This window comes from Ailuropoda melanoleuca, chromosome 2 (genome assembly GCF_002007445.2).
Source record: "Ailuropoda melanoleuca isolate Jingjing chromosome 2, ASM200744v2, whole genome shotgun sequence".
Classification (NCBI taxonomy): domain Eukaryota; kingdom Metazoa; phylum Chordata; class Mammalia; order Carnivora; family Ursidae; genus Ailuropoda; species Ailuropoda melanoleuca.
This window is the reverse complement of record NC_048219.1, coordinates 39,083,835-39,095,198: the sequence shown is the minus strand read 5'-3', so window position 1 is coordinate 39,095,198 and position 11,364 is coordinate 39,083,835. Positions and strand designations below refer to the sequence as shown.

The following is an 11,364-nucleotide window of genomic DNA, read 5'->3' as shown; positions in this document are numbered from 1 at the left end:
GGGGGGGGGTTGGTGGATCTCACAACCCTGAGATCACGACCTGAGCCAAAATCAAGAGTCAGATGTTTAACTGACTGAGTCACCTAGATGCCCTAAGCTAAGTATTTTATTGGAATATTTCAGGGTAGTCCCCACATTAAAGGAAAATCAGATAACCAATCTTGAAAAGGTTAGGGACCATGCAGTTCCAAGGCTATGTGTGGAAGGGAAGAATAAAGTATCCAAATTCCTGCCCAAAAGCAACTGATCTGCTCAGACCAGATGCTCAGCCTTGCCCAGGAGAGGAGAGTGCACCGTAAGCAACGGCACCTCTGAAACAGAGTACAACCTGGGGAAGGTAGTTTTCTAAAGGATAATCAACAGTGCTGCTTTCAAAAGAGAGCAGAGAGAGGGCTGGACACGTGAAAACACAGAGGTCCCATGTAGAAATTAATGATCATTTTGAATATCAATGACAGTACTAGATTATAATCCAGTGATCTTCTTGGAACCTACTCAGCTGTTCAAGACTGCTTTTCCCTGTACTTAATGGTCTCAGATCTTGTAGTTTTCAGGTTTCTAATTTGTATAGTTCTTCGTCTCTCTTTTTCTTGTATTTTTTAAAAGATTTTATTTATTTATTTGAGAGAGGGAGAGACACAGAAAGAGAAAGAGAGAGCACGCACAAGGGGGAGGAGGGGCAGAGGGAGAGAAAGAAGTAGACTCCCCGCTGAGCAAGGAGCCCTGTTCGGGGCTCCATCCCAGGACCCTGGGATCATGACCTGAGCTGAAGGCAGACGCTTAGCCGACAGAGCCACCCAAGTGCACCTCTCTTTTTCTTTAAAAATGATTACCTGTTTCTTGCTACCTTCAATTTGCCTGCTTTGGTACTTTCAATTTACCCACCTAGCTATTTTCAATTTACCTACTTCTACTTGCCTATGGACGAGGAATTAGAACTGAAGGAGCCAAGCCTGTCAGGCGTACGTGTGTAAGGAAGCTTTAAGTGAGTCTGGGTCTCCAAGTAAAATGCAGATGACAGACAGGCTTGGCGTCATCTACACTACCTTGCTGCTCAGGGACTTCTCTTGCTAACACTTAGTTGTTTAGCTATTTTGATGTGACTGAATGAGAAAGTTATCTGTAAGTGGTATGCTGCCATTTTTTGAAGAACGCCATGTTCTTCATAATTATTTATTTATTTCATCTTCACCATGGCACTGAAAGGAAGGAAAGGGCAAATATTTGCTCAGGTTTATAAGTATAAAAACGGAGCCACAGAGAGCTTAAAGTGCATGGATGGAAAGGCTAGTATGAACCCCAGGTGTCTGATTTCCACTCTAGAAGTTAGATAATAGATTCAGCTATGTCAATATCAGGAGATCTACAAAACCATAGGTCAGAGGCAGCTTAAAACTCAAGGGATCACTAGGGGATATAACAAGTGTATGATACAAAAGCACGGGAGAAATTCTACATGTCACTATGGAACATGCACTAAATCCTGAGAACAGTGGAAGTAAATGGGAGCAAACAGAACAGTATAAGTTCACCAAATAGGACCATAAACTTCACTGTGCAATCACTTCTAGCAACAACTTGCTTTCTGAAATGCTGAAAATATGTTTACCAATTTTCAGGCAACACAAAACTGGAATGCCTTACTAATTTATCTAATGCCAAAAACAAGATTCAAGCTTGAACTATTGGGCCAGAATTTAACCATGATGAAATTCAATATAGATTCTTTAAATATTCATATTTATATCTAAGGTTTGAATTTACAAACATGATACAGGAGAACAGTCACAGGGATGCTGGTTTACTGCAAATCAAGAAATAATGATATTTAGTGTTTATTGAACACAGTGCTGAGCATCATGCTAAGATTTTTACATGTATTTGTCAATTCTCATAACAATTCTAAAAAGTAGGCATCATCATTATCATCATCATCCCCTTGTTACAGACGAAAAAACTAATCTGAGAAGTCAAATGCCCAGAGTCTAACAGCTTGTCAGTTTTAAAACAGGGTTTAAACCTACCTAAATCCAGGTCTTAGTTAATACGCTACTGTTACTGTTTAAAAATAAATGCCATTAGTAAAAGACTCAAGGAACTCTCTGCCATACTCACATCTCAACTGGAGAACTCCGTGAAGTTTTCTGGGGATGCATAACTTTTCTATTCATCTCTATGTGCCTTTTACAAAGACACAGTCACAGTGTATCCTGAGAGCAATGGAAAGCAGAATAGGAGAAATGAGTGAGGGAACTGAGAAGAATCTAAGAGATGCCCTCAAACACACAAACTTGAAGCAGGAATTATGCCTGGTGTTGAGGAAGGGGCCTAGGCGCTGGGGTTAGCCAGACTGGATCCAGCTCTCTCACCCATGTGACCTTGCACCAGTTTCCCCGTCTGTAAAATGCCCTGGATGATCCTTCCCACCACTGGTGCTGGGAGCACTGGAAACAAGGCATGGGAAACCCCTTGGCACGGCGCTGGTAAGGAGACGTGCCCAAGAAATAGTATTATTACTGCTCCTTGTGGAAATTAAGGAAAATGGACTTCACCTTGACATTAGGAAGAAACTTTAAAAATGGCCACTGTCAGAAAGAGAATTAGCTACCTTGGGAAATAGTGAACTGAAGGCACGTTGTCAATTTATACATGCACTTTACGGAAATACTGTACTACAGTAGATGAGTTTTTAGATTAAATGTTCTCTGAGGTCTCTTTAAAAGTTGAGATTCTGAATAAGAACATATGTGCTTTCTTTCATCTACAAAATGTGCTGACCAACCCGCCGTGGGACCCTTGACCTTCGGCAGTGTGTGAGAGTACATGGAGACACTTCAGCACCTTCCCCATTCCTGGGTGGGCTCCCGGACAGACCCTTTCTAAAAGTCCATCAAAGTAAAGGACTATTGGTAATCCCAGATTGGCAGGCACTCTTCATATTGTTAAAGACATATATATATGTTATAAAACACACACACACACACACACACACACACACATGCTTTATTAATAGCCATAGCTAAATGATCCTGAAGAATAGAGTTAGTTGAGCAGGAGACAACAGAAAAGCAAAGAATGCATGACTGCATGTTAACCTCTTTGGCCACCGCACCCTTCACCCCTTCTCCCAAATGACAGCCCTGTTAATGAATTACAGCATTGGGTCTGAGTGCTTCCTTTTACTGCCTCACACTACCATGCTATTGGTGAATTGATTTTATTCTTTTTTTTTTTAATGAAGGTTTGGTAGTACCTCAAATTCACATGATGTTTTGAAGACCTGAGCTGCCCTGTGTGTTACCTTTTGAACCAGATTTCACTGTAGCATATTTATTTACAAAGGCAGGACAAAAAGCTTTACTATGTTACTAAAATCTGGGATGATGTAAAAGAGTAATTATAAGCTGACCTCAAGCATGGGGAAAGTGTTTTGGGACATTTTGTTTACAAGCCAGAAAAATGAAATCCACCTCCTTGAAGTTTTCCTCCTGACACATTTCTGGCCAGTCTAGAGTAGAGTGATGAGATTTTCTAATACCACGGGATACTGAATTTCTATCTTGAACTTTGGAAAATTTTTACAATATGAAATTTATTAAAGTCACAATGTACTCTGTTCCACGCAGCTCCTCCTGCTTGGAAATCTCTTCCCCTCACTCTTGACTACATCATTTTCTACTCATCCAAGTTCTCTACTTAAAGGTATCTTTTCCTCCCTGTCTACTCTGCATTAGGTCTCTGTGTTCTCTTCCATTTCTCTTCTGTATCTCCTCAAAATTTGTAGTTGTGTATTAAACTGTTAAGATACCAATTCTATCTTGTCGTCTATTCTGTCTCAATATTTAGGACAGTGTTTGTTATGTGGTAGGTGCTCAATAAATAGTCGTTGAATGAATGAGTATATTCTAATTTTTTACAACATCAAATCAAAGAAAAACAACTCACTGTTAAATTCTTACTATGGTAAGTCTCTAAAAGTTAAAACTTTAACTCAGTCCCTCACCACTGTTTTTTTTTTTTCAACTTTGGTCCACATTTCTTACTTAAAAATTATCCCACTATAGAATTTTGTTGGTAGGTAGACCCTTTTTGAAAACATGATTTTCTGTTTGTTCATCAAAGATTTGGTCAAAGGTCTTCTGGAAAAACAGGTCAACCAGATCGTGTTTTGACCGGCCACGTGGGCAAAAACATTCATGCACAAAGGTCACAAGCAATGTAAACATTATAAAGGCACAAGACCCACCACAGTTTCATTACTGCATTCCCTAATACTTCCTAGGACTATAATGTGGTCAGGATAATATTTTGGAGGAAAAGTAAAAAATTTAACTCAAAATGTGGGTGCATTTAACCAATAGCAGTGGTTTCCAATTGGTTTGCCTCAAAGATTTGCTTTTTGTTTTTCCATTCCCTGATCTTAAACCCCATTCTTACCATGGATCCATGAGAGCAGGGACGAAACCCACAGTGTTGTTCATCTCACCCTTAGTGCCTGGCATAAAAAACGGTGCTCAATTAGCAGTCATTGAGCAAATGAATGGATCCTACCTTTAGTATGATTTTCTTTGCATAGAGGCAAAATAATAAATAAAACCTTTTATATAAGCAAAGGAAGTTTGATTATAAAATAAGCAACTCTTTAATCCAGCATTATTTGATTACCAGTCATCGTGAGTGTTGTCTTTCTTTATTGCCACTTACAAGAACGCCTTTGGAATTCCCCTATGTGAACTGACTTCCCAAGTTGTTTTTGCACATCATTAATGAAGGCTGTCCCTACTATTAATTGTGCCCTGTTTACCACCCCCCAAAGGATTATCAGGTGTCTCAAACATTCACTTTATTCACTGTGCTTGACTTCAAATAGTCCTTGATAAATGCTGAAAATTACCTATTACAAAAAATTTTTGGACAAATTTGAAATAAGGGTAACACTTTCCCCACTCTATTGCTTGGATAGAAAAAAAACAGCCGTTTGGATATCAAGAATGTTCATTATTTAAGTTTTCACATAGAGTTTCATTCTTATCATATACACATAAAAAAAGTTTTCATCATAAATTTTAATGGCAAAGTCATAAGCAACTTTCCCTCTGTTTGAGGGAAGAGAAATTTCCCTCTGTTTGTTTTGCTGGGAAGGGAGCTGGGGTTGGACAGGATCCCACGAGCGACTTAACACTATTTAACAACTTTTTCAAGATTGCTCATAGTTTTCCGATATTAATAAATGTTCTTTCATACAATGGAAATGAGATTAGAGCTGTTCTGATTAACCTCACTGGACAGAACTAGAACCAACAGATAGAAGTAACAAAAACACCAGCTTTAATTCTCTGTTAGAAAGGACCAGCCAAATGTTAGCAATATCCTACTTAAAATATGTAACTGCCAGTTTCTTGGCCTCTGGTTTCCTGGTCCTACTTTCACCACAAGGGGCTTATAATAAATCCTAGAAATGATATTTGATCTCCTTGGTGATGGTGGTGAGGTAGGGTAGTTATTTCAGCCTCTTGCGGGCTATTAAAATGCCAGGATTAGAACACTAAGAGTTTGAAATATAATGCTATTGTTGAGGGTGGGATGTGCTCATCCAGTGACCTAGTGGAATTTGAAGAGTTTCAAACAGAAATTATGGACTAGATTTTTGGGGGGGAAAGGATGCCTAAAAGAGGGTGAGAAAAGAGGGTGAGAAAGGACAGCCAGGCAGAGAGGGAAAAACTCCCCCCCCCCATAAACCTTTTTCATTTTGTTGGCTGTGTGCTATACCTAAGAAGGCTTCCTAGCTGACTCTGACCTAATCTCACATCAAATATCACGGCTGTGTGCTGTGTGCACAGGTCAGGCATAGGTTTCTTTCTCCATTTCAACAGCTCTGGATCAGTGTAATCATCCCTGGGGGGGTCAAGAGGCACTAAGAGAGGAAAGACAATGAGGATGAATCTAATCTTCCTTATTGGTATAAAGCTGGGGTGCCTGTGGGAGCTGTTCTGATGGGCACAGACGTGCCAGCCCAGCCTCGTTACAGAGGCTATATAAGTATGTATCACATAATCACACAAGGACATATGCATGAACACTCTTTGGCTGGTTGTTATTAATGGTCTCTTTCACCTGAATCCAATTTTTCTAACTACACTCAGTACATTTATTTACTCTGCCTTGCTCTTTCTGGGTGGGAAATCCAGGTGTTAACGTCCAATTTCTCATTATAGCTCCTGATTTCTGCCTTGTGCACCTTCCAGAGAAGCTGGAGATCAGTCATGTGTCGCCAACAACATAAAGTCCAAATGCCCAGGACCGCCATAATCTAGGTCCAACCCAATCTTCTAGCCCAGTAACTTCCCCTCTTCATGAGTCTTTACTCCAATCATGTAGTCCCCTAAACACACACTGTGATGTTCTAACTCTGGCTTTTGCTCATGCCACTTGCGAGAGATGCCATACAGCCATTCTCTACATCATCCAAAATTTTTAAGGAGGGGATCAGACACTTACTCCCCTAGATTGACCTTGGGAGCCACAAGCTTTACACAGACAAAGCTCTGGTTCTCCTAGATGGGTCAACCTGGCTCATCAGAGCTCAGGCTTATAGAGAGTAGCTGCAAACTGCCAGTGTGACGACCATGTCCACAGAAGCATTTCCTTCAGCACAGTTTGGGTGTGCATGATATTTAACAAAAACTTTCTAAAATAGTCACCAATGTTTAAAAAAGTGGACTATTCAGAAAAAAAGTAGACTATTCCACATATTTTTTTTAAATCTGCATTTCCAGCTTTTTTTTTCTAATAATAATACTTTTTATTATATTGTGTTAGTCACCATATAGTACATCCCTAGTTTTTGATGTAAAGTTCCATGATTCATTACTGTGCATAACACCCAGTGCACCATGCAATATATGCCCTCCTTAATACCCGTCACCAGCCTATCCCATTCCCCCCCGCCACCGAAGCCCTCAGTTTGTTTCCCAGAGTCCATAGTCTCTCATGGTTCATTCCCCCTTCTGTTAACCAGCTTCTTTTGAAATATCAGAAAAGAAGGCATCTGAGCTTAACTTCCTGCAGAGCAAAAATCTGCCAGCACTGAGTAGCAGCTGCTCTCTTGTGTAAGGCTTGTCTCTCCTATTTGCTACAGTTCCCAGCCCTCCCACAGTTCTTATACTCAACTTCCTTTAGTCATTTGAACCACCTAACTGGATGCAATGGGCATCTGAGTTTGCACACCACCACCCCCTGCACCAAGGAATTCTCAAATCTCACCGTCTAGTACACATGGCTCTGTGAAGCGATTGCTCTTTCCAGGAGCAGCCATGAGACAACAGAGCAGAAACAAGGACACCCCAATTTGGCTCAGCCTTTTTCTCAACCAAATGTCATCTCCTTCTTCCCATACCAGAGAGGAATATAAGTCCTAGTCCTCTGTAAATTTGCTGCAACTCTCTTTTTTCCTAGCTTGCAAGACAAAACTATAACTCCTCCTATGCCAGCCACTATTTTGGTAAGCTTTTTATTTTAGAACAGTTTTAGATTCACAGAAAGGTTGCTGAGATAATACAGATTGTTCTCATACACCCCAGACCAAATTTTCTGTTATTAACGTCTTACATTAGTACAGCTCATTTGTGATAACTGTAAGCCAATATTAATTATGATCATTAACCAAAATCCATGCTTTATTCATATTTTTTAATTTTTTACTTAAGGCCCTTTTCCTGTTCTCAAGACTGTAACCAGAATATCATGTTAAATTTAATTATCATGTCTTCTTAACCTCTTCTTGGCTATGAGATCAAAGATCCAGGGAGCTCAGAGAATACCAAGCATGATAAATACCAAAAAATCTACACATATCACATTCAAACTGCAGAAAATCAAAGACAAAGAGAAAATCTTAGACAAAGGTAGAGGGGGGGAAACACTTTACCTTTAGAAGAACAAGGATAAGAATTACATTGAATTCTCTCCAAAAACCACATAAACAAGATGAGAATGGAGTGACATATTTAAAGTATTGGACGAAACAAATCATGAACCTAGAATTCTGTGTCAAGCAAAACATACACTTTTATCCTTCAAAAGTGAAGGACACACAAAAGACTTTATCTGATCAACATAAACTGAGCGATTTGGTCGGCAGAAGATCTGCTTTGAAAGAAATGTTACATTCTTCAGAGAGAAGTAGAAAAGTAGTATAGGCCAGAAACTTGGATCTACATAAACAAAGGAAGAACATTCAAGGAGGAATAAATGAAGGTACAGTTGACCCTTAAACAACATGGCTTTTGAACTGCATAGGTCCACTTATACACGGATTGTTTTTGATACGATACAGTACAGTAAATGTATTTTCTCTTCCTTGTGATTTTCTTAATAACATTTTCCTTTCTCCAGATTACTGCTAAAAAGCAAACCACGGGCCCAAATTGATGATACTTAACGTTAAGACTTCAAGTCAGTAAACCAAGACTAACCTGGTGCCTACCCTCACTGCACTTTCAACCCTTCAGAAATGCAACCTTTAACCAGTCAACATGGAAATTTCCTGATTAGCACTAGGAAATTTACTGATGTTCCAATCCAAAAACAGTGGATTGTTGCTAATAATTTCCTTTCTTCCCACTCTTCTACCTTTAAAAACTTCTTCTTTTCTATAGCCCTTTGGAGACCCCTCTACTTGCTAGACGGGATGATGGCCAATTCATGAATTGATTAATAAAGCCAATTAGATCTTTAAAATTTACTCAGTTGAGTGTTTGTTACTTAGCATTACCTTATTGTGAGAATACAGTGTATATCATATATAACATAAAAAATATGTGTTCATTGGCTCTTTTTGTTATTGGTAAGGTTTCTGGTCAACAGTAGGCTACTTAACTACTTAATTAGTCGTTAAGTTTTTGAGGCGTCAAAAGTTATAAGCCTATCTCCAACCGCGTCGTGGTCGATATGTCTAACCCCTGCATTGTTTAAGGGTCAATTCTACTATTGTGGTGACTCCAGGAGTCGAGAGAGCTAAAGCAGCTCCAGGAGCTCACACAGAAAGACTCTCCCTCCACTATCACCCCAGTTTATCTCTCAGTGTGAAGTAAGTGCTTAAATTTTTTCATCTAAATTTAAGATTTGGGGTTTATGTGTAGTTGTCAAAGACTGTCCTCAGCACTGTGCTTGCTTAGATGAAACAGTGTTATTCATGTCACAGTTCCGATCTCATGGATCACAGAGACCACCACGGGGACATTTTTTTGCAATTATACCTGGCCCTCTGCAGGTAAGCAGTATCACACTGTTGTCACCTTTCAATTTGTTTGCCATACAAGTTTTATAAGCCCAAACTCTACAGGCATTCATATATTATAGGCTAACCCAATGCTGCATCAATTCTAATGGGGATGCTCAAGGCTAGGAATGCCTGAGGCACTCACCTGGGCCTGTATTACCCCTAGAGAGCCCCACAGACATTTCCCCCACTGGGGCCAATGCTGTGGCTGGACCGACCCTTGTGGTTCTTATGATCGCAAGACACACATCAGCAAAAACCTTCAGGGAGCTTTGAGGAACAAGATTTAGTACTCATGAGTCCTGGAGGGCACACGGCACACCCGAAGACCAAATAGGAAGATGATGGGTAAGCAAAGAGAGCACGGATCTGAGACTCTGCCTTTAGAGTCTGAGGGTAGAATATCTAGTGTGTCATGGGTTCATTGGCTGATTTAAAGCACAAGGGCAGGAATTAGGATGCTGGACAGGAGACTCACACAGTCCGTTATCTAGGTTAGCCAGGGCAGTCTGGAAGAGGGAACTTCATGGGTGTGGGGGTGCCTACTTCTTCGTCTGGTTGTTTTGCTGGTAGCTATCTCATCCAGCTGATAATATGTTTATCCAAGATGGGTGTCTTCCGCAATGGATGTCTCCACAAACAGAGGCTTAATGTCAGGCACTTACACTACACCCAGGCACACAGAAGGTAAAAGAGGCTACTAGCTTTTGAGATTTCAAAACTAAAGCTGTGTAGAGTCACTCAGATTGGGTACAAATGTACCATCAACTTCAGTTTTGACACTACACAGTTCTTTATCTATAGATTTGGATCTGCTCTGCTATTCAATACTGAAAAGAAAAACTGATACCTCAAATAGACAAAGATAAACTTATATGGGAGCAGAAGGAAACTCCTCTTAAATAGTTTTATGGCAAAAAAAAATGATAAACCTTAAACATACTGACCAAGAAGAAAGGGGGAAAAAAGAGAGAGAGAGAGAGAGAGAGAGAGAGTGTGTGTGTGTGTGTGTGTGTGACTCTATACCCTACAGGCACTAAACAAATACTAAGGAAATCCAACAAAAAATTCTGGGCCCATAAATTTATTTTTTTATTTTTTTTTAAAGATTTTATTTATTTATTTGACAGAGATAGAGACAGCCAGTGAGAGAGGGAACACAAGCAGGGGGAGTGGGAGAGGAAGAAGCAGGCTCCCAGAGGAAGAGCCTGACGTGGGGCTCGATCCCAGAACTCTGGGATCACGCCCTGAGCTGAAGGCAGACGCTTAACGACTGAGCCACCCAGGCGCCCCTGGGCCCATAAATTTATAATTTAAATGAAATGAAAAAAATTCCTTGAAGGATACAAACTGACAAAGCTCATTCAAGCTGAAAAAGATTACTTGAAGATTACTTGAAGAGATTACTCTACCTATTAAAGAAATTAAATTTAATTTTAAAAGTACAGAAAACAAAAGAAAACAGATAACTTAGTCTTCACCAAAATTAAAAACTTTTGTGCTGTCAAGGGCATCACCAAGAAAGTAAAAAAGACAACACCAGCACACAGAATGGGAGAAAATATTTGCAAAGCATTTATCTGAGAGGACACTTGTATGTGGAATGTATAAAAAAATTCTTACAACTCAATGATAAAAAAAAAACCCAATTAAAAATGGACAAAGGATCTAAATAGATATTTCTCCAAAGAAAATATACAAATGTCCAATAAGCATATGAAAAGATGTTCAACCTCACTAGCTAGTCAAGAATTAACTTTGCCTAAAGAAAGGTTCGGCTGTTGGCATCTGTACCCCTGCAATATAACCTCTAAATTTTTGGAATGTTCTGTCTGATAAAAGTGTCTGATTACCTGGGGCTTTGGGTCAAGCCAGATAGTCTAGGCTAACTCTATGACCCAGGGTGAGGGCCTTCTGCCACACCATGCGGTCTGGGCTAACAATGTGATTTATGATGAGGGTCTTGACCCACATGCAATCAACCCCACCTTTGGAAGGGCTGGAGGCTGACCTAAGCCCCACAGGTGGTAAGATGTGTCTACCTGAACAATCCGCAGTAAAAACCTCGAAGCCTTCCAGGGCTG

The 11,364-nt window shown here is 40.0% G+C and overlaps 1 long non-coding RNA gene across 2 annotated transcripts in view; it reads right to left on the bottom strand.

Moving 5' to 3' along the window:
• LOC117800991 overlaps positions 1 to 2,213 on the bottom strand; it is a 32,992-nt gene extending 30,779 nt beyond the window's left edge. For both annotated transcript variants that reach the window (XR_004623259.1, XR_004623258.1), the window contains exon 1: positions 2,116 to 2,213. This is a non-coding gene — a long non-coding RNA (uncharacterized LOC117800991). The remainder of the gene's footprint in view (positions 1 to 2,115) is intronic.
• Positions 2,214 to 11,364: the final 9,151 nt, after the last annotated feature.